A 22,216-nucleotide genomic window follows, 5' to 3' on the forward strand; every position below is an offset into this window, starting at 1 on the left:
AAATTTGCTCAACTCTCACTTTTCTGAGGCTAACGCAGCCATTCAGAAAACTTGTAATACCAGCGTTGTCTTAAGTGAGCGCTGGAAAAAAAAAGGCTTGCTAGCCCCGCAGGTCTTTACCGACAAAACTCGTAATCTAGGCAATAGTCTTTAACCCATGAATACAAAAAAGTTACTTCTAAATATAATTTAAATTAATTAATTAGGCTTATAGGTATATATGATTGTAACAAATTAAGCAAAATGTTGTAAGCTTTTTGCATAATCTGTCATTGCCACTATATTGTTTTTAAATAGTTTGCTACTCAGATTGCATGTAAAATGTTGAGATGACTAGAGGGAGCCAGTGTACAACAGAAGTGTAACTGGCGTGAAAATCAAAGGTTTAAAAACAGAGATACTGTGTGCAGCAAAGTATAGCATGACTAAGGGGATATACCCCGAAACGTCGCTTATTTTATAGATGTCTGAATAAAAGAAAATTTATACTCTATGGGCTCCATGTACGAAGCAGCGAAAGTTGCTCCGGAGCCTTTGCGGGGCAGGTTCGCATATGCGAGCCTGCTTCCCGCAATGTAAGAAGCAGCGGTCATTAGACCGCTGCTTCCTATACCCTACGCCACCTCTTAGGTCGCGCAATTGAAGGGGCGGGCATTACACACTCCGATGAGTGTGTAATGATACATACGGGCAAGCGGATCAATAGATCCGCTGCCCGTGTGTAGCGGAGGCGGACGGACAGCTTCGCGAGTTAAGAAGCTGTCCGCCCGCCTCTTAGTACATGGCGCCCTATAGGTGCTGTGGACATTCTGTCATTACTGATATTTGGAGGGTTTAGGCAGTTTACCCCAGTCTACATGAGCACCGTATAAAGTAGTGCTGGCCCAAGTTTGTTTTTGGATATCTAGTTATAGTGAGATATGTATATGAATATATATATATATATATATATATATATATATATATATATATATATATATATATATATATAGATCTATATGCAAATATCTCTTTGAAAATCCCTCTGAGATATTGTTTAATATGCATAAGATTGTAATGTAAAACATTTTCATTATATCCATAGTTAAACATATGTCTATCTATACATATAAATCAATGTTTCTGTGTATATGTGTATGTATGTCAATGTAAAATCCCTGTGTCAGCTTTTTTTTTCTAACACCTGAGCCCTTATAACTTTTGTGTGCAATATTTTTTTTTTTTATTATTTTTATTAGACGTTGTTAATATGATTGTAACTGTACTTTGTAATGTATTTTTGAAGTGTTTCATTAAACTTTTATGTTGCGCAAAACTGTTTGGATTGTTGTGTAAAAGGCGAATGCCCTTGTACTAGTTGCGTGATGGAAATTCATTGCAAAAAAACCATATCGCTCACGGAAAACTCATACCGCACAATTTGTAATCTTGCCCTTAAAGAGATATAATGAATTGTGATGAAACTCACATTTTTTCTTTCACTATTCAGATACAACATACAATTTTAAACAACTTTCCAAATTCTATTATTACATTTGCTTAATTTTCTTGATATTGTTTTTCCGAAGGAGCAGCAATGCACAACCTAGGCATAGATCTAGTAAGTCAATCACAAGAGGCAAATGCGTGAAGCCACCAATCACCAGCTAGCTCCCACAGTAGAATATGTACCCTATACATTATTTTCAACAATTGGATCCCACCAAGAGAACAAACTAAACTAGTGCATTCAAAAATAGGGGTGAACTCAAAAGTGTCTTAAAATTACATGCATTGCTCTATCCTTTCTTAGCAGCGCTAAAAAAAGCTAGGAAATGATTATACCAATCTAATTTATGTTTTATACAATCTTGTTTATTTAAAAATTATTATAACACATAAAAACAACAGCAAATGCTTTTCCTAATTAAAGGGACATAATACTCATATGCTAAATCACTTGAAACTGATGCAGTATAACTGTAAAAAGCTGACAGGAAAATATCACCTGAGCATCTCTATGTAAAAAAGGAAGATATTTTACTTCACAATCTCCTCAGCTCAGAAGAGTAAGTTCTGTGTAAAAAGTTATACTCGGTTACTGCCCAGCTGCAGGTAAAAAAATTTTTAAAAAATGAAGAAATGAACAGCAGCCAATCAGCATCAGCAGTGCTGAGGTCATGAACTATTACTGTGATCTCATGAAATTTGACTTAACTCTCATGAGATTTCATAGTAAGCTTCCTTTACCTGATTGGTGAAATAATATGAGAGTGCACGATGCTAGTCCCTTCAGATGTTCCAGGACAAACACACTAAAATGCTGCTTAGAAATCCTTTACAATGGGAGGTGGCTACTGAGGAACTTTTGAGGTAAAATATCTTTCTTTTTTACATAGAGATGTTCAGGTGATATTTTCTAATCAGCTTTTTACAGCTATGCTGCATCACTTTCAAGTGTTTAAACATTTGGGTATTATGGCCCTTTAACCCCTTAACGACTGAGGACGTGCAGGGTACGTCCTCAGAAAAAAGGCAGTTAATGCCTGAGAACGTACCCTGCACGTCCTCAGTGTGGAAAGCAGCTGGAAGCGATCCTGCTCGCTTCCAGCTGCTTTCCGGTTATTGCAGTGATGCCTCGATATGGAGGCATCCTGCAATAACCTTTTTAAGTCATCCGGTGCAGAGAGAGCCACTCTGTGGCCCTCTCTGCACCGGAGATCGGTGGCTACCTGCGTCGGTGGGTGGGAGCCGGACCGGGAGGCGGGTGGCGGCCATCGATGACCATGTGGATGTGAAGGGGGGCGGGATCGTGGGCGGGGGTGGCTGGGGGCGCGCACGGGCGCGCGCGCGTGCACGGGAGGGTGGGGGCGGGCGCGTGCACGGGGAGGGAGCGGGTGGGAACCGTTACACTGCAGAAAATGGGAAATAAAAAATATATAAAAAAATAAAATTTTAAACAATCAGCAAGGTGGTGGGGGTTTGTCTGTGGGGGGTGGGGGGGGGGGAAAGCTACACTACAGAAAAAAACAAAAAACCCAAAAAAAAAGCATTTTTTATTGTAAACTGGGTACTGGCAGACAGCTGCCAGTACCCAAGATGGCCCCCAATAAGGCAGAGGGGAGGGTTAGAGAGCGGTTTTGGGGGGGATCAGGGAGGTTGGGGGCTAAGGGGGGGGATCCTACACAGTAGCATATGTAAATATGCTAAAAAAAATTTCATTTTTTTTTAAAAACCCTTTTATTTTAGTACTGGCAGACTTTCTGCCAGTACTTAAGATGGCGGGGACAATTGTGGGGTGGGGGAGGGAAGGGAGCTGTTTGGGAGGGATCAGGGGGTGGGATGTGTCAGGTGGGAGGCTGATCTCTACACTAAAGCTAAAATTAACCCTGCAAGCTCACTACAAACTCCCTAATTAACCCTTTCACTGCTAGCCATAATACACGTGTGAGGCGCAACAGGATTTAGTGGCCTTCTAATTACCAGAAAGCAACGCCAAAGTCATATATGTCTGCTATTTCTGAACAAAGGGGATCCCATACAAGCATTTACAACCATTTGTGCCATAATTGCACAAGCTGTTTGTAAATGATTTCAGTGAGAAACCTAAAATTGTGAAAAATTTTACGTTTTTTTTAATTTGATCGCATTTGGCGGTGAAATGGTGGCATGAAATATACCAAAATGTGCCTAGATCAATACTTGGGGTTGTCTACTACACTACACTAAAGCTAAAATTAACCCTACAAGCTCCCTAAAAGCTCCCTAATTAACCCCTTAACTGCTGGGCATGATACACTTGTGGTGCGCAGTGGCATTTAGCGGCCTTCTAATTACCAAAAAGCAACGCCAAAGCCATATATGTGTGCTATTTCTGAACAAAGGGGATCCCAGAGAAGAATTTACAACCATTTATGCCATAATTGCACAAGCTGTTTGTAAATGATTTCAGTGAGAAACCTAAAGTTTGTGAAAAAATTTGTGAAAAAGTGAACAATTTTTTGTATTTGATCGCATTTGGCGGTGAAATGGTGGTATGAAATATACCAAAATTGGCCTAGATCAATACTTTGGGATGTCTACAAAAAAAAATATATACATGTCAAGGGATATTCAGGGATTCCTGAAAGATATCAGTGTTCTAATGTAACTAGCGCTAATTTTGGAAAAAAATGGTTTAGAAATAGCAAAGTGCTACTTGTATTTATGGCCCTATAACTTGCAAAAAAAGCAAAGAACATGTAAACATTGAGTATTTCTAAACTCAGGACAAAATTTAGAAACTATTTAGCATGGGTGTTTTGTGGTGGTTTTAGATATGTAACAGATTTTGGGGGTCAAAGTTAGAAAAAGTGTGTTTTTTTCCATTTTTCCTCATATTTTATCATTTTTTTTATAGTAAATTATAAGATATGATGAAAATAATGGTATCTTTAGAAAGTCCATTTAATGGCGAGAAAAACGGTATATAATATGTGTGGGTACAGTAAATGAGTAAGAAGAAAATTACAGCTAAACACAAACACCGCAAAAATGTAAAAATAGCCTTGGTCCCAAACGGACAGAAAATGGAAAAGTGCTCTGGTCACTAAGGGGTTAATAAAGGGACGTCTTCCTTATACAACACTTATAAAAACAGACTAGAACCATATATTTATAAACCCCAGAATTCCAGGTATAAAATAATTAATTCTATAGATAACATATGGTAAGCAACAAATTGGTGAATTGAATATTTAAAGGCACAAATGTATCAGTCCTAACAGCTTTACAGTTCTTCAGTAACAAATACAGTTATAAAGTTACACAGTTACTTTCCTTGGACATATAATTGGCTCAGGTGTGCTGGATAGTTAAAAAGGCAAAAAACAGCCAATATTCTGATTTAGGTGCCAAAGCAATCGTGGTTAATGGAAATGGTTAATTTAACAGATGAATACCTTGATGTCTTTAAAGGTCAGTTTGCGTGTTTTAAAAAACGTAGTGCAAATTAGTGTAGAAGTACCTTAATCTGTCCTGGTTGCAACCGCTGATATTCTTCACTGTGAGGGATTCACAGACTGTTTGTTCCTTGTGCTTCTGATAAGTCACCTGACCTTCTCTTTGATTCAGAGGTCAGGGTTGATGATCCGTTCTGGTGATGTAGTTATCCTTTTTTTTTTTTTTTTTTCCCTTTCTTCTTATAGCCCAAATATTGTTTTCATCTGGGTTCCCTCAGACTTCTTAAGGTTTGAAGAAATCTTTGGTCAGTGTTTAGCAGTAACACCGTATTCCCTGAAGTTACCAAAGGTAGATTTTAACTTGCAGGGTCAGGAGAAAAGTTAAAAGTTGCAGGGTCACACAGCTTTGTGACAGTAGTAAATGAAGTTTAGAAGAGTGTCGCAGGTTCCATTCAATGCGTTTCACCCTTCTGGGCTTTGTCAAGAAGAACTGTAAAGCTGTTAGGACTGATACATTTGTGCCTTTAAATATTCAATTCACCAATTTGTTGCTTACCATATGTTATCTATAGAATTAATTCTTTTATACCTGGAATTCTAGGGTTTATAAATATATGTTTCTAGTCTGTTTTTATAAGTGTTGTATAAGGGAGACGTCCCTTTATTAATTAGGAAAAGCATTTGCTGTTGTTTTTTATGTGTTATAAGAATTTTTAAATAAACTAGATTGTATAAAACATAAATTAGATTGGTATCATCATTTCCTAGCTTTTTTTAGCACTGCTAAGTAAACCCCATTTTTTCTTCTTATCCACCATTTAGTTCTCTTTGAGGGAAGAACTTTTTTAGCAGCAGGAATCCACCTTTAGGTGCTCCTATCACACAACACATAATTGCTCTATCCTTTCTACCAGCTCATTCCCTGCCTCCTTCAAACATACAAAGGTCACCCCATCCTCAAAAAACCCTCCCTTGACCCTAACTCTTCTGCAAACTACTGCCCCATATCATTGCTCCCACTAGCTTCAAAAATCCTTGAAAAACTAGTTTTTGATTGCCTAACCCACTTCCTGTCCTCCAACTCATTGCTCGACCCCCTGCAATCTAGCTTCCATCCCAACACTCAACTGAGACTGCCCTCACCATGGTTACTAACGATCTCCTTTCTGCTAAAAACAAACACTACTACTCTATACTAATCTTGACCTCTCTGCTGCCTTTGACACTGTTGACCATCTCCTTCTCCTTTGGACTCTCAGCTCTCTTGGGCTCTGTGACACTGACCTCTCCTGGATTCACTCTTATCTCTCTAACAGATCCTTCTCTGTCTCTTTTGCTGGTAACTCCTCCTCTTCATTGCCTCTGTCTGTTGGAGTATCTCAAGGCTCTTTCCTGGGTCCTCTACTCTTCTCTATTTACACTTCTTCACTGGGTAAACTCATCAACAGCTATGGCTTCAACTATCACCTCTATGATGATGATACCCAGATCTACCTTTCCACCCCTGCACTCTCTCCTTCTGTCAATTCTCACATCATCTGCTTATCTGGCATTTCCTCCTGGATGGTCTCTCACCACCTAAAAATAAACATGTCCAAGACCAAACTACTTCTAATCCCCCCCCCCCCCCCTCTAACTCTACTCCAGTTTCTAATTTTTCCATCACTGTTGGCGGCACCACTACCCCCCCATAAAGTCCGCCCATAAGGTCCATCGATCCAACGTGGAGGTCCTCTTCATGCGATCGTCCACTGCACACTGAGGATTGAAATGCAAGGAACTCCTTTTATACTGGGGGTACCATTTCATTCCTATTGGCTGAAAATTTTGAATCAGCCAATAGGAATTAGGGCTTCTAAAATCCTATTGGCTGTTGAAATCAGCCAATATGATTTAAGCAGTTCTCATTCTTTTTGCTGATTCGAATCAGCCAATAGAATAAAAGCTGCTTAAATCCTAAATATTTCTAAGAACTAAATAGTTCTTTTAACTTGGGCCTAGTGTTAAGGACATTCAGCCATGTAAAACTCAGAATGCAGTCACAGATACACAGAACAAATCAGTCTTTCTTGAAAGCTTTACTGTTAGAAGTAAAAGTAACAGTTGGTAGTTCAAGTAGAAGATCACAGAAAAAACCTTATACTAATCACTAACGTCTTTAGCAGAGATTAAGTCCAATAGACACTGGTGTTTAAATTGAACAGCAAAAGGTAAGATGGCACAGAATACTTGATAGGAACGACAGGCACAACTGGTTTAACGAAGGCTGTCACTGGTATGGTAGACACAGATTTCTCTGCAGGCACAGGATACCCAACAGGTACTTTTGTTGAGACTGTCACATGATACCAGATAGGTACAGCTGGTTTAACAAAGGCTGTCACTGGTATGGCAGAACCCCCAATTTTTCAGCAGGCACAGGATACCAGATAGGTACAGCAGGCACAGTTTCAGGAACAAGGTGAGCATACACCAGTCTCAGTTTTTCCCCAGACACAAATGTAAGGGGCAGTGGGGTTAAGAGATCACCTTCAAAGATCCCCCTGAGACTAAGCCTATGTAGCTCAGTGGGGCAGTGCCTAATGCCGTGAATAATGATAGTTTACATAAAAGAGATGTAGAAAGAAGCATTATATGGCACACTTGCACATAGTGTATAAGGTGGTCACAACAATTACAGAAATGGAAAAGGTGCTTAGAAAAATAAAACTTAACATTTATTGTGATATATTAAAAATACAGGACTATACTGTCCTACATTAAAAGGTTAACATTTCAAATTAGCAATACTGCCTTCCTGCATATCATACAAAATCTTACTATATGGGTGAAAACTGCTAGAACCAGCTTAAATAAGGATCAGCACAAAGGGGTAATTATCCCCACCAGCCAGTGTACAATAGATCCCTGAACTAATAATATGCCAACAGGCTTAAATAATCTTTTATAGTACTCTTGGCTGGTTATTTAAAAACTGCTGGGTTTTCCCATGCTGTATCCTCAAAACATAGAGACAAATAAAGCGGTTTATAATGCCATCATAAGGCCAACAAATTACCAGGTATATTGACATGCAGAAAGTCAGTGTGAATGCCTGATGCGTGTTTCGCCACTGCTTTATCAAAGGCCTTTGAGCAAGAAGGGTATAAACAGGTATCAGTTTAGTATGCTTTGGTTTTCAGGAGCAAGGTGAGCATACACAGGTATCAGCTAATTATGTTTTGATTTTCAGGAGCAAGGTGAGCATACACAGGCATCAGGTAAGTATACGTTGGTCTCAGGAGCAAGGAGAGTAAGGTAAGAGGGCTGGGTGAGTTTTTATAAGAACTCCCACACCTTAGTCCTCTAGGTGGGAGTTCCTATAATTGGGACATAGCCCCTTTAAATGTAGGCAGCGCATGCCTAGAGCTGAAGCCACAGCTGCTAACAAGCAGAGGTCTCGGCGTCCCTCCACATGGGACACAGAGGAGGAGAGCGTCCCTTTTGGCGTTCACCAAGAACAGGTCCTTTCTTCCCGGCAAGGATAATTACCCTTACAATCTGTCCCGTGGACACAGCCATGTGCTGTTCGTTAAGAATACACACCATTGTATTAAAGGCAGCATTTTTAGAGGGGGTAGAGCAGCAGCAGGGACATAAAACTCATTAATTAGCGCTAAGACCTTGGAGGTGGGTGAAGGATATGTTGTTTGTAAGCACCCAGAGTGTAGCTTGTTGAACTCAAGGTGGTGTTAGGCCAAAAAGTCCATCACACTAAGGAGGGTAGATGACTGACAATGTTCTCCATACTAGGGTCTAGTGCAAAGGACATAGAGCCTGGTACAACTGCATCCTTATATTGTTTATGTGTATGTCCTGTGGATACAGCCATGCGCTGTTCCCTAAGGATCCATACCTTTGTCTTAAAGGCAGCATATTTAGAGGGGGTAGAGCAAGCAGCAGCAGGAAAATCAAGTCTCAGTAACTGGCGCTAAGTATTTGGATCCCTCACTCTGGTGTTGGGTGGAGGAAATGTGGTTTGTAAGCCCCCAGAGTGTAGCTTGTTGAACTCATGGGGGCCGATTTATCAAGGGCCAAATGGCCCCTGATGCTTCTGTTTACACGCGAGAATTCAGGCGTTTGTGCGTTTCCACACATTTGCAGTCTGTGCTGTTCTCGAGTTTGCCTTTGCTGTCACGAGTTAGGCCATATTAGTAGATTCTTTATTCTGATATGGGCTTTTGGATGCTACTATTTGTTTTGTCTATGTTATGTTTTATTTTTTGACTCTGCGCTGCCCAGGGGCAATACTCTGATTGGCTACTCACCTGAAATTTATGGACAGTCTGTTGGACAGCCCTACTTGAATGTTTTTTTAGACAGGTGAGGAGGGGTTTCACTTAACCCTTCTTGTGTTTGACCTAGCGTCTACTTTTGTGAAGCTTATTCTAAGTGTTGTTGTTGCCAGGGTTACAGGGGGAGTGGGAGTCTGTGGATTGAATTAAGGTGGGTGTCTCATGAGCCATCATCCAGCCTTGATTGGTTGGTGGAGCCGCCTAGCCTGAATACTTCCGGGATCACTGGGACTATTTGAAGTTACGGCGGTCTGTATTCAGACTATGGCTAACCTGTCATTTAGGAGTTCAGCTTGTATGCCGTTGTGAGCGATGTGGATCGCTATAGATAAATGTTCCAGTTTTTTTCTTTTCAGCTGCTGCCATATTTGTATTGTAGCTCACTATATTGAGCACTTGGATTTTGTACCTTTTGATGTATTGGCTTATTATATGTGTTCTTCTGTTACGTGTGTAGCTCTATCTACTGTTTATCACACACGGTTATGTATTGTTCTCTAACAGCCTTTCTGCGGTTCTTGGTTAGTATGCGGTATTATGAGCCAGTTATTTATTAATGCCCTCTTGAATATTTTCCATCTAGCAATCCATAGCTCACATTGTCTGTCTCCTTATAACTCCCCATGATAGTAGTTCTATATTTTGCCGCTTTGGGTTTCTTTGTATTAACTTAATTTTACGGTAGTGGCTTCACACTGCAGACTGCTTATTGAAGTGGGTGTCCCCTTTTGCAGTAGTGCTAGCTGGTTTTTGTTTGGTGCACCCCCTGCATGGGTAATAGTGGCTCTAAGTTGGTGTGCTCCTCTAACTAAGGACATTAGTAGCTGGTCTCATTGTGAGGTATATATTCCTGTGTTGTATTGTAGTAAGTCTATGCTTGCTACATGGTCTCCTAATTTTAGTTATTGGTGTAGTAATTTTTTTTCTTTAGGTTAAGTTTGATGGTGGGGGATGTCACTGTTGTAATTCTTTACTATACATTGATGTTTTAACAAGTGTTGTTCTAAATAATATAAGGCTAGATTAAGAGTTGTGCATTAGGGTAAAAAAGCAGCGTTAAGAGGTCCTAACGCTGCTTTTCCCTACCGCTGCTATTACGAGTCTTGAAGGTTTAGGGTGACCGCACACTTCTTTGGCCTTACCGCAAAATGACTTACGTAAACTTTGTAAAGTCTTTTTTCTATGGGACTTCCATAGCGCTGATATTACAAGGGTAGATAACTGACAATGTTCTTCATACTGGGGTCTAGTGCTAAGGACATAGAGCCTGGTACAACTGCATCCTATATTAAAGCATATTAAATAAAAAGAGAGAAGTGCTCGACCTGGGAACGAACAATATCATAATAGCTTGTTCTATGGCTAGTTACCACCCTAGAAGCAGCCTCTTTTTGCTCAATATGTGCCTTTCACAGAGAAGAACTTTCCTGTAGCATATCAGTCTGATCCTGACTTCACAGTACCTCACTGACGAGGCCCACAATAGGCCGAAACGTACGTCTGGGGTTTTGCCATTTCTCTCGTTCAGAGAGGGATTGCCTGGTATTTCGGTGCTGGACTGTACTGTGAAGTCAGGATCAGACTGATATGCTACAGGAAAGTTCTTCTCTGTGAAAGGCACATATTGAGCAAAAAGAGGCTGCTTCTAGGGTGGTAACTAGCCATAGAACAAGCTATTATGCTATTGTTCATTCCCTGCATGGGTAATAGTGGCTCTAAGTTGGTGTACTCCTCTAACTAAGGACATTAGTAGCTGGTCTCATTGTGAGGTATATATTCCTGTGTTGTATTGTAGTAAATCTATGCTTGCTACATGGTCTCCTAATTTTAATTATTGGTGTAGTAATTTTTTATCTTTAGGTTAAGTTTGATGGTGGGGGGATGTCACTGTTGTAATCCTTTACTATACATTGATGTTTTAACAAGTGTTGTTCTAAATAATATAAGGCTAGATTACGAGTTGTGCGTTAGGGTAAAAAAGCAGCGTTAAGAGGTCCTAACAATGCTTTTTCCCTACCGCTGCTATTACGAGTCTTGAAGGTTTAGGGTGACCACACACTTATTTGGCCTTACCGCAAAACGACTTACGTAAACTTCGCAAAGTCTTTTTTCTATGGGACTTCCATAACGCTGATATTATGAGTCTGTCCTGGGAGGCCAAAAAGTGAGCGGTACACCCTACCCTGTTAAGAGTCCTAACGTATTTAAAAGTCAGTAGTTAAGAGATTTACACTACAACGCTGTAACATAAAACTGATAACTATAGTGCTAAAAAGTACACTAACACCAATAAACTACGTATTAACCCCTAAACCGAGGCCCTCCTGCATCGCAAACACTAAAATAAACTTATTAACCCCTAATCTGCCACTCCGGACACCGCCGCCACCTACATTATATTTATGAACCCCTAATCTGCTGCCACCAACATCGCCGAAACCTACATTATATTTATTAACCCCTAATCTGCCACCCCCAACATTGCCGACACCTACCTACACTTATTAACCCCTAATCTGCCACTCTGGACACCGCCGCCACCTACATTATATGTATTAACCCCTAATCTGCTGCCCCCAACATCGCCAACACCTACATACTATTTATTAACCCCTAATCTGCCGCCCCCAACGTCGCCGCCACTATATTAAAGTTATTAACCTCTAAACCTGTCTAACCCTAACACCCCCTAATTTAAAAATAATTACAATAAATCTAAATAAATATTCGTATCATTAACTAAATTATTCCTATTTAAAACTAAACACTTACCTGTAAAATAAACCCTAAGATAGCTATAATATAACTATCTTAGGGTTTATTTTTATTTTACAGGCAAGTTTGCATTTATTTTAACTAGGTAGAATAGTTATTAAATAGTTATTAACTATTTAATAGCTACCTAGCTAAAATAAATACCAAAGTACCTGTAAAATAAAACCTAACCTAAGTTACACTAACACCTAACACTATACAATAATTAAATAAATTAACTAAATTAAATACAATTACCTAAATTTAATTACATTAGCTAAAGTACAAAAAAACACTAAATTACAGAAAATAATAAACAAATTACAGATATTTAAACTAATTACACCTAATCTAATTGCCATATTAAAATAAAAAAGCCCCCCCCCCAAAATAAAAAAAAAACCCTAGCCTAAACTAAACTACCAATAGCCCTTAAAAGGGCCTTTTGCGGGGCATTTCCCCAAAGTAATCAGCTCTTTTACCTGTAAATAAAAATACAAACAACCTCCCCAACAGTAAAACCCACCATCCACACAACCAACACCTCAAATAAAATACTATCTAAAAAAACCTAAGCTCCCCATTGCCCTGAAAAGGGCATTTGGATGGGCATTGCCCTTAAAAGGGCAGTTAGATGTATTGCAGCCCAAATTCCCTAACCTAAAAATAAAACCCACCCAATACACCCTTTAAAAAACCTAACACAAACCCCATGAAGATCGACTTACTGGGAGAAGTCTTCATCCAAGCCAGGCCGAAGTCCTCAACGAAGCCGGGAGAAGTCTTCATCCAAGCTGGGAGAAGTGGTCCTCCAGACGGGCATCCTCTCATCCATACGGCATCTTCTATCTTCATCCATCTGGCACGGAGCGGGTCCATCTTCAAGACATCCAACGCAGAGCATCCTCTTCAAATGAAGTCTTCTTCCCGAATGAAGGTTCCTTTAAATGACGTCATCCAAGATGGCATCCCTTAGATTCCGATTGGCTGATAGAATTCAGCCAATCGGAATTAAGGTAGATAAAATCCTATTGGCTGATGCAATCAGCCAATAGGATTGAAGTTCAATTCTATTGGCTGATTGGATCAGCCAATAGAATTGAACTTCAATCCTATTGGCTGATTGCATCAGCCAATAGGATTTTATCTACCTTAATTCCGATTGGCTGAATTCTATCAGCCAATCGGAATCTAAGGGATGCCATCTTGGATTGAGCTCGCATTCTATTGGCTGTTCCAATCATGCATCAGCCAATAGGATTTTTTCTACCTTAATTCCGATTAGCTGATAGAATTCTATCAGCCAATCAGAATCTAAGGGACGCCATCTTGGATGACGTCATTTAAAGGAACCTTCATTCAGGAAGAAGACTTCGTTCAAGGATAGATTGAAGCTCAATCCTATTGACTGATTGCATCAGCCAATAGGATTTTTTCACTTTTAATTCCGATTGGCTGATAGAATTCTATAAGCCAATCGGAATTCAAGGGACGTCATCTTGGATGGCGTCACTTAAAGGAAACTTCATCCTTCAGTCGCCGTGGAAAGAAGAGGATGCTCCACGCCGGATGTCTTGCAGATGGAGTCGCTCCGCGCCAGATGGATGAAGATAGAAGATGCCGTCTGGATGAAGACTGCTGCCCGTCTGGATGACCACTTCTGCTGACTTGGATGAAGACTTCTCCCGGCTTCGTTGAGGATGGATGTCCGGTCTTCAAAACTGTAAGTGGATCTTCAGGGGTTAGTGTTAGGTATTTTTAAGGGTTTATTGGGTGGGTTTTATTTTTAGACTAGGGTTTGGGTACTTGAAAAAGAGCTAAATGCCCTTTAAAGGGCAATGCCCATCCAAATGCCATTTTCAGGGCAAAGGGAGGCTTAGGTTTTTTTAGTTAGGATTTTATTTGGGGGGGTTGGTTGTGTGGGTGGTGGGTTTTACTGTTGGGGGTTTGTTTGTATTTTTTTTTACAGGTAAAAGAGCTGATTTCTTTGGGGCAATCCCCCGCAAAAGGCCCTTTTAAGGGCTATTAGTAGTTTAGTTTAGGCTAGGGTTTTTTTTTTATTTTGGGGGGCTTTTTTTATTTTGATAGGGCTATTAGATTAGGTGTTATTAGTTTAAATATCTGATAATTTCTTTTTTGATTTTGTGTAATTTAGTGGGGGGGGGGTTTGTAATTTAGGTAATTGTATTTAATTTATGTAATGTATTTAATTGTAGTGTAAGGTTAGGTGTAAGAAAGGTTAGATTTTATTTTACAGGTAAATTTGTATTTATTTTAGCTAGGTAGTTAGTAAATAGTTAACTATTTAGTAACTATTCTACCTAGTTAAAATAACTTGCCTGTAAAATAAAATAAAACCTAAGCTAGATAGAATGTAGCTATTAGTTATATTGTAGCTAGCTTAGGGTTTATTTTACAAGTAAGTATTTAGTTTTAAATAGGAATTATTTAGGTAATGATAGTAGGTTTTATTTAGATTTATTTTAATTATATTTAAGTTAGGGGGTGTTAGGGTTAGGGTTAGACTTAGGTTTAGGGGTTAGGCGGCAGATTAGGGGTTAATAAATGTAGGTAGGTGGCGGCGATGTTAGGGGCGGCAGATTAGGGGTTAATAATATAGTGATTGCGAGGCGGGAGTGTGGCGGTTTAGGGGTTAATATGTTTATTATAGTGGTGGCGATGTCCGGATTGGCAGATTAGGGGTTAATAATTTTATTTTAGTGTTTGCGATGCGGGAGGGCCTCGGTTTAGGGGTTAATAGGTAGTTTATGGGTGTTAGTGTACTTTTTAGCACTTTAGTTATGAGTTTTATGTTACAGATTTGTAGTGTAAAACCCGTAACTACTGACTTTCAGTTTATGGTATGGATCTTGGCGGTATGTGCTGTACCGCTCACTTTTTGGCCTCCCAGGCAGACTCGTAATACCGGCACTATGGAAGTCCCACTGAAAAATGACTTTTTGATAGCTGCGGCAATTACGTTGCGTTGCGGCCAAAAAAGTGTGCGGTACAGAAATACCTGCAAGACTCATAATACCAGCGGTAGTGAAAAAGCAGCGTTATGAGCCTTAACTCTGCTTTTTTACTCATACCGCAAAACTCGTAATCTAGCCGTATAAAAATTATTAAACTAAATCCTAAAAAAGCCACACATCGACAAACTGATTTTGACAGTCCATCCAGGATAATGCATGCAAGGGTTCCCTTAATAACCCGTGCTCATCAATAAATGCTGACAGCATACTCTAGCAGAAATTGGCTGCTACCAGGGGGTGTCAATCAGCCCGATCATATTCGATCGGGTTGATTTCTGTTTGCTGCCTCAGAGCTGGCGGACAAGTTATGGAGCAGCGGTCTTTAGACTCCATACGGAGCTTGATAAATTGGCTCCACTGTGTGAAAATCAGAAGAACACAACAATAAAATGCAGCCAACAAGATAATTTATTAAACTAAATCCTAAAAAAGCCACACATCGACAAACTGATATTGACAGTCCATCCAGGATAATGCATGCAAGGGTACCCTTAATAACCCACGGAGCTTCCTGACTTACAGTCACCAGTCGTGGTAAGGAGCCACTCAAAATGTAATGCCCCCGTGTAGTAAACTACTACAATGATAAGCACCCAGAAGTATCTCCTTGAAGTGCAAACCCCTTGGTATCAAACAGTCTCCCCCAGTACTGAATCCATATGTGGCCAGGACAAGGATGGGCAGGGAATACTTATCAAAGTACTCACTTATCCAGAACTGATAAAATCCAGTAAAGATGACTCACTTCCGTGACGTGCAGTGAGGTCAGAAGCTGATGAGGCACTAGATATGATACGATGGAGAAACACATGTACAGAGGGCCGCAAGTACCCCCAACAGGGCAGGTTTAAATGATAGCTGAACCAGTGCACAGGTGACATAATCAGGTGATGGGTGAGAGCAAGTTAGTAACCACTGAGTTACTGATCAGCTTCACCTGTGCACTGATTCAGCTATAATGAAAACCTGGCCGGTACTTGAGGACCATTGTTGAGAAACACTGCACTAAAGCACCAGCTCATCGGAAATGTATTGATTACCTGGAGAATAAAGCACACATACTCTGCTCACTGACACACACACACACTCTGCTCGCATACACACTCACACAATTCTGTGGCACAGTACCAGTTACTAAGCAATTAGAATGATACAAGATCTCTTCTCTACTCACTACTGCAGTGATTTTTAACCATTTTTTTTGCCATGGCACACTTTCTTACATTAAAAAATCCTGTGGCACACCACCATCCCAAAATTTTAAAAAAATCACACATTGTAGCCTATATATATATATATATATATATATATATATATATATATATATATACATACACACAAACACACACATATTGTATGTATTGTGCTGTTATGTCATGCCTCCTACAAACTACCCCTGCACTGGGAGTAAAAAACAAGCAAAGTTTAAAAAATATGTCACACTGTTGTCAGCCTGCCGTGGCACACCTGAGGATCTCTCACGGCACACTAGTGTGCCACGGCACACTGGTTGAAAAACACTGCACTACTGTATTGTAAAAATAGAAATAATTTACCATACAAATTTTACACAAAGGACAAGTTATCAATACTGCCAACACAGCTGCTGCTGCAATATGGTGTTCAAGAAACGCACGTGCACATCCCACTTAGGTATGCTCTTCAACAAAGGACACCAAAGGATACCAAAAGAATGAAGTACATAATAATAAAAGTAAAATAGAAAGTTTATTTATTTATTTTTTGTGCAATTTCTATCTGAATGATGGAAATGTAATTATGACTTTCATGTTCCTTTCAAAAACTAATTTGATTTGCTGACATGGGGCCAGTAACAGTTGATGCTAATTCTCAAAATATAAATAACTAGAAAAGTCTATTAAAATAGCATTCTCTACCTCAATTATGAAAGTTTAATGTTAAATGTCTCCCTTTGACTATGTGTTTAACCAGTTACTTTACAGTGGCATTATTTCTAAAAACATTTATTAACTGCAATAATTACATATATTTTTTTAAATGACTCATTATCTCCTTTGTATTAATATAAACTTGTATAAAAGCAGCACATATTAAAAACACAATGCAACAGCTTTCAATTGATTTGTGAATTACAAGTTAACAGCAGTCTTTAAATAAATGGAGACACAGAGAAAAATAAAAATAGATACTGCATCCTCTGACTGAACAGACATAACATATATGGATAAATAAAAAGAGAGAAGCGCTCAACCTGGAAACGAACAATAGCATAATAGCTTGTTCTATGGCTAGTTACCACCCAAGAAGCAGCCTCTTTTTGCTCAACATGTGCCTTTCACAGAGAAAAACTTTCCTGAAGCATATCAGTCTGATCCTGACTTCACAGTACAGTCCAGCCCCGAAATACCAGGCAATCCTTCTCTGAACGAGAGAAACAGCAAAACCCCAGACGTACGTTTCGGCCTATTGTGGGCCTCGTCAGTGAGGTGCAGCCATATCCCTCTAGGCACACTGAGCAACGGGTCCACGTCTGGATTCCCGCATCACACTTAGGGAGACTTCCCAAAATGTCATAATTTGCATAAATAAAAAGAGAGAAGCGCTCAACCTGGAAACGAACAATAGCATAATAGCTTGTTCTATGGCTAGTTACCACCCAAGAAGCAGCCTCTTTTTGCTCAACATGTGCCTTTCACAGAGAAAAACTTTCCTGAAGCATATCAGTCTGATCCTGACTTCACAGTACAGTCCAGCCCCGAAATACCAGGTAATCCTTCTCTGAACGAGAGAAACAGCAAAACCCCAGACGTACGTTTCGGCCTATTGTGGGCCTCGTCAGTGAGGTGCAGCCATATCCCTCTAGGCACACTGAGCAACGGGTCCACGTCTGGATTCCCGCATCACACTTAGGGAGACTTCCCAAAATGTCATAATTTGCATAAATAAAAAGAGAGAAGCGCTCAACCTGGAAACGAACAATAGCATAATAGCTTGTTCTATGGCTAGTTACCACCCAAGAAGCAGCCTCTTTTTGCTCAACATGTGCCTTTCACAGAGAAAAACTTTCCTGAAGCATATCAGTCTGATCCTGACTTCACAGTACAGTCCAGCCCCGAAATACCAGGCAATCCTTCTCTGAACGAGAGAAACAGCAAAACCCCAGACGTACGTTTCGGCCTATTGTGGGCCTCGTCAGTGAGGTGCAGCCATATCCCTCTAGGCACACTGAGCAACGGGTCCACGTCTGGATTCCCGCATCACACTTAGGGAGACTTCCCAAAATGTCATAATTTGCATAAATAAAAAGAGAGAAGCGCTCAACCTGGAAATGAACAATAGCATAATAGCTTGTTCTATGGCTAGTTACCACCCAAGAAGCAGCCTCTTTTTGCTCAACATGTGCCTTTCACAGAGAAAAACTTTCCTGAAGCATATCAGTCTGATCCTGACTTCACAGTACAGTCCAGCCCCGAAATACCAGGCAATCCTTCTCTGAACGAGAGAAACAGCAAAACCCCAGACGTACGTTTCGGCCTATTGTGGGCCTCGTCAGTGAGGTGCAGCCATATCCCTCTAGGCACACTGAGCAACGGGTCCACGTCTGGATTCCCGCATCACACTTAGGGAGACTTCCCAAAATGTCATAATTTGCATAAATAAAAAGAGAGAAGCGCTCAACCTGGAAACGAACAATAGCATAATAGCTTGTTCTATGGCTAGTTACCACCCAAGAAGCAGCCTCTTTTTGCTCAACATGTGCCTTTCACAGAGAAAAACTTTCCTGAAGCATATCAGTCTGATCCTGACTTCACAGTACAGTCCAGCCCCGAAATACCAGGCAATGCTTCTCTGAACGAGAGAAACAGCAAAACCCCAGACGTACGTTTCGGCCTATTGTGGGCCTCGTCAGTGAGGTGCAGCCATATCCCTCTAGGCACACTGAGCAACGGGTCCACGTCTGGATTCCCGCATCACACTTAGGGAGACTTCCCAAAATGTCATAATTTGCATAAATAAAAAGAGAGAAGCGCTCAACCTGGAAACGAACAATAGCATAATAGCTTGTTCTATGGCTAGTTACCACCCAAGAAGCAGCCTCTTTTTGCTCAACATGTGCCTTTCACAGAGAAAAACTTTCCTGAAGCATATCAGTCTGATCCTGACTTCACAGTACAGTCCAGCCCCGAAATACCAGGCAATCCTTCTCTGAACGAGAGAAACAGCAAAACCCCAGACGTACGTTTCGGCCTATTGTGGGCCTCGTCAGTGAGGTGCAGCCATATCCCTCTAGGCACACTGAGCAACGGGTCCACGTCTGGATTCCCACATCACACTTAGGGAGACTTCCCAAAATGTCATAATTTGCATAAATAAAAAGAGAGAAGCGCTCAACCTGGAAACGAACAATAGCATAATAGCTTGTTCTATGGCTAGTTACCACCGAAGAAGCAGCCTCTTTTTGCTCAACATGTGCCTTTCACAGAGAAAAACTTTCCTGAAGCATATCAGTCTGATCCTGACTTCACAGTACAGTCCAGCCCCGAAATACCAGGCAATCCTTCTCTGAACGAGAGAAACAGCAAAACCCCAGACGTACGTCTTCTCTCTTTTTATTTATGCAAATTATGACACTTAGGGAAGTCTCCCTAAGTGTGATGCGGGAATCCAGACGTGGACCCGTTGCTCAGTGTGCCTAGAGGGATATGGCTGCACCTCACTGACGAGGCCCACAATAGGCCGAAACGTACGTCTGGGGTTTTGCTGTTTCTCTTGTTCAGAAAGGGATTGCCTGGTATTTCGGGGCTGGACTGTACTGTGAAGTCAGGATCAGACTGATATGCTACAGGAAAGTTCTTTTCTGTGAAAGGCACATATTGAGCAAAAAGAGGCTGCTTCTAGGGTGGTAACTAGCCATAGAACAAGCTATTATGCTATTGTTCGTTCCCAGGTTGAGCGCTTCTCTCTTTTTATTTATGCAAATTATGACACTTAGGTAAGTCTCCCTAAGTGTGATGCGGGAATCCAGACGTGGACCCGTTGCTCAGTGTGCCTAGAGGGATATGGCTGCACCTCACTGACGAGGCCCACAATAGGCCGAAACGTACGTCTGGGGTTTTGCTGTTTCTCTTGTTCAGAAAGGGATTGCCTGGTATTTCGGGGCTGGACTGTACTGTGAAGTCAGGATCAGACTGATATGCTACAGGAAAGTTCTTTTCTGTGAAAGGCACATATTGAGCAAAAAGAGGCTGCTTCTAGGGTGGTAACTAGCCATAGAACAAGCTATTATGCTATTGTTCGTTCCCAGGTTGAGCGCTTCTCTCTTTTTATTTATGCAAATTATGACACTTAGGGAAGTCTCCCTAAGTGTGATGCGGGAATCCAGATGTGGACCCGTTGCTCAGTGTGCCTAGAGGGATATGGCTGCACCTCACTGACGAGGCCCACAATAGGCCGAAACGTACGTCTGGGGTTTTGCTGTTTCTCTTGTTCAGAAAGGGATTGCCTGGTATTTCGGGGCTGGACTGTACTGTGAAGTCAGGATCAGACTGATATGCTACAGGAAAGTTCTTTTCTGTGAAAGGCACATATTGAGCAAAAAGAGGCTGCTTCTAGGGTGCTAACTAGCCATAGAACAAGCTATTATGCTATTGTTCGTTCCCAGGTTGAGCGCTTCTCTCTTTTTATTTATGCAAATTATGACACTTAGGGAAGTCTCCCTAAGTGTGATGCGGGAATCCAGACGTGGACCCGTTGCTCAGTGTGCCTAGAGGGATATGGCTGCACCTCACTGACGAGGCCCACAATAGGCCGAAACGTATGTCTGGGGTTTTGCTGTTTCTCTTGTTCAGAAAGGGATTGCCTGGTATTTCGGGGCTGGACTGTACTGTGAAGTCAGGATCAGACTGATATGCTACAGGAAAGTTCTTTTCTGTGAAAGGCACATATTGAGCAAAAAGAGGCTGCTTCTAGGGTGGTAACTAGCCATAGAACAAGCTATTATGCTATTGTTCGTTCCCAGGTTGAGCGCTTCTCTCTTTTTATTTATGCAAATTATGACACTTAGGGAAGTCTCCCTAAGTGTGATGCGGGAATCCAGACGTGGACCCGTTGCTCAGTGTGCCTAGAGGGATATGGCTGCACCTCACTGACGAGGCCCACAATAGGCCGAAACGTACGTCTGGGGTTTTGCTGTTTCTCTTGTTCAGAAAGGGATTGCCTGGTATTTCGGGGCTGGACTGTACTGTGAAGTCAGGATCAGACTGATATGCTACAGGAAAGTTCTTTTCTGTGAAAGGCACATATTGAGCAAAAAGAGGCTGCTTCTAGGGTGGTAACTAGCCATAGAACAAGCTATTATGCTATTGTTCGTTCCCAGGTTGAGCGCTTCTCTCTTTTTATTTATAACATATATGGAGTTTGTACCTAATTAAACCAAATAACCATGAAAAATGGATGCTTAGCAATATTCAATGTCAAAAACTTTAATTTAAATAATGTGGACACTGCACACTAAACTTCAAACTCTGGGTTTTAAATTATTTATTTAAATTTGAATTGACCCTTTGACTTCCTGTCAGTATTGGGTTATGCTCATTTACTGCCCCCCCTGTTAATGAGCTGTATCTGAACACAATTTGTGAATCACAAGAGATGTAGAATACTCTTCTGCTTGGTGTCATCTGTTCTTAGGTTACCTCAGCTTCCTGTTGAGTCACATGACCCTGCTCACTGCATCCTCCTTCTGATTAATCTATATATCTTTCAATTGCTAGGAGGCATCAAGAGGGGTGCCTCCTATTGGTCCCAATTTTTGCTGCTAATATATTGACAGAACACAGATGGCGCTGCAGCACAGCTTTTCCTTTGACCCATGTACTGCAATGGAGAGAAGCGTTCCTGTACCTGCCACTCCATAGTATTACATGGGGGATATATTTTTTTTTGGACTTTTTTTTTGTTTTAATTCAAATTTAATTAAGCTTTGACCACATATGGCAGGGTAGGCACTGCCTCCCCTGCCTCTTATGAGTGCACGTCCCTGCTTCCCAGTAATGAGTTGGAACAATCAGCGTCTATAACCTTACCCTCCTCTGTATGTTTCTGGTCCCCACTGTCCTGTTTTCACAGAGTTACATGGGGTGTAGATCGCAGCTTGTGTCCTGCTGTATACCGTCACTGGTGTTTGCGGTGT

The sequence above is a fragment of the Bombina bombina genome, chromosome 4 (assembly GCF_027579735.1).
Source record: "Bombina bombina isolate aBomBom1 chromosome 4, aBomBom1.pri, whole genome shotgun sequence".
NCBI classification, from domain to species: domain Eukaryota; kingdom Metazoa; phylum Chordata; class Amphibia; order Anura; family Bombinatoridae; genus Bombina; species Bombina bombina.